Source organism: Anopheles arabiensis (genome assembly GCF_016920715.1).
Source record: "Anopheles arabiensis isolate DONGOLA chromosome X unlocalized genomic scaffold, AaraD3 X_pericentromeric_contig0018, whole genome shotgun sequence".
NCBI classification, from domain to species: Eukaryota; Metazoa; Arthropoda; class Insecta; order Diptera; family Culicidae; genus Anopheles; species Anopheles arabiensis.
This window is the reverse complement of record NW_024412096.1, coordinates 305001-307500: the sequence shown is the minus strand read 5'-3', so window position 1 is coordinate 307500 and position 2500 is coordinate 305001. Positions and strand designations below refer to the sequence as shown.

General features: G+C 46.6%; 1 pseudogene; it reads left to right on the top strand.

Moving 5' to 3' along the window:
- The window catches only part of LOC120907712, a 9113-nt pseudogene that overhangs the window by 3637 nt on the left and 2976 nt on the right, over positions 1 to 2500 (top strand).

Below are 2500 nucleotides of genomic sequence, written 5' to 3'. Positions count from 1 at the left end.
GAGGAAGAAGAAGAAGAGCAAGAAGAAGCAGAATAAGCCCAGGAAGCGGCCTGAGGCTCTGCTGATATCGGACTGCACTTCCGAGGAGCTGGCGAAATTGCTCAAGGAAATGAAGCAGTCCGATGCTCTTAAATCGGTTGGAGAGACAATCTCTAAGGTCCGACGGGCCCAGAATGGAGGCATGTTGCTAGAACTTAAGCAGGGTAGTTCTGCTAGTGCAATTGCCCCAAAGGTTAAGGAAGCGGTGAAGGGCAAGGCGTCAGTGAGAACGCTAGCTCCTTCTAAAATGATTGAGATCATGCATCTCGATGAAATTACCACCCAGAGGAGGTTGCGGAGTCTGTCAAAGCACAGCTCAACATCGAGATAGAAATAGATCGTATCAAAATGAAGAAAGGCCGCGCGGCCGGTACGCAGTGGGCACGGATCAACGTATCGCTGCCAGACTTTCAAAGCTTCTTGAATTTGGGAAAGCTGAAAGTTGGTTGGTCGATATGCCATATCCGCGAGGTTATGGAAGAGCAGAAATGCTATAAGTGTTGGAAGGTAGGCCATACGAGCTACCATTGTAGGGAACCAGACAGAAGTAATCTGTGCTGGAAATGCGGTTTGAGTGGACACAAGAAGCAAGCTTGTACCAACTCTGTCAAGTGTTTGGATTGCGGTACGAGGTCACAGAACCTTCACGCAACGGGCAGTTATATGTGTCCCCGTAGGCGAACGATTAGACCATAATGGTTAGGTTGCTACAACATAACCAGAATCATAGTTATGCTGCATTTCAGTTAATGTGGCAAACGATTAGGGAAGAATCTGCGGATATAGTGTTGATTGCAGATCCGTATCTGGCAACAACCAACGTCAAAGTGTTACGCAATGACGATAACACAGCAGCGGTAGTGGTTAACGCGGACTTACCAGTTAAGGTAGTCAGTAAGGCTCTGAAGGGTTTAATGATAGTTGACATAGGTGATATGCGAGTGGTTAGCGTTTACGCGCCACCTAGATTTAGTATGGAAGAGTTCCAGAACATGTTGGATAACACGGTAATGGCCGTAACCGGTATCCACAAATTCGTTATCGGGGGACTTCAACGCTTGGTCATCAAGTTGGAACAACCAACTTGGCGAGCGTGGAGAAACCAGAAACGAAGAGTGAGTTAGTTTTATCAACCTTTGCGCAGATTGACGCAATTTTATTGAACGACGGCAGCACCCCAACTTATGTTGGACCAGGGCGCACGTCAGTAGTTGATCTTACTTTTGCGAGCCGAACCGTAGCAAGATCATTTAAGTGGGAGGTGTTATCTAGCTATATGAACTCTGATCATCGTGCAATACGAATAGATCTTGAGACGCAAAGCGTGCGTAATCTGTCCCGACCCATAACGGGATGGAGCATCAAGTATTTTAGCAAAGATATATTTGAAGTTATGATGCAAGCCGCTTTTGAGACCGAGGTCACAACAAGCGAAGACTTAATGCGTATACTTGTCACGGCGTGTAATGCGACGATGACTAAACGTAAGAGTACACTCTAACAAGAGTGCATTTTGGTGGACGTTAGAGATTGAGGCACTTCGCAAAGAGTGCAAACACCGCGATCGATTAGCGCAAAGAGCTTTTAATACTGATCTCTATTCTACTTTTAGGGACGAGTTCAAGGTGGCACGGAATGCCCTCAAGCGATTGATCAAGCATACCCGACAGAGGAAGTGGAAAGAGTTCCTGGGAACAGCGAACAACGCATCATTTGGTATTGTATATCATACGTTCAAGAAAGTGGCCGAGGGTTCGATTGGACCCCGAACCATGACATTGGACGAGTTTAGGGAAGTGGTGAGCGAGCTTTTCCTACTCACCCAAACACGGTGTGGCCTGAATATCGTATCGATCAGCCACGAGAGTTTGAAAGGGTAACTAATGATGAGATTCTTGCGGTTGCCGGGAGACTACCCAACAAGAAGGCGCCGGGACCAGATGGTATCCCGAATGAGGCGCTGAAAGTTGGTATGTTGACTGCAACCGATGCATTGCAGGGTTTACCAAGGCTGTTTAGAGAACGCGAAGTTCCCCGATGAGTGGAAAAGGCAGAGGTTGGTGTTAATACCGAAGCCGAACAAACCACCAGGGAACCGGGTTCAGTTCGCCCATTGTCTACTAGACGGGGCAGGTAAAGGTTTAGAACGCATCATAGTGCAACGGCTAAATGCACACATCGAGGAGGTCAACGGACTGTCTGACGACCAATTTGGTTTCAGAAGTCGTCGATCTACAGTTGATGCGATTCAACGGGTAGTGGACATTGTTTCGGTAGCTAGAAGTAGAAACAGATACAGTGGACGGTATTGTGCAGTTGTTACATTAGATGTTACTAATGCTTTTAACAGTGCTTCGTGGTTGGCGATTGCAAATGCTTTACAGAGAATTAACACTCCTAAATATCTTTATGATATCATTGGTGATTATTTTAGGAATCGTGTGCTGATGTATGATACCAC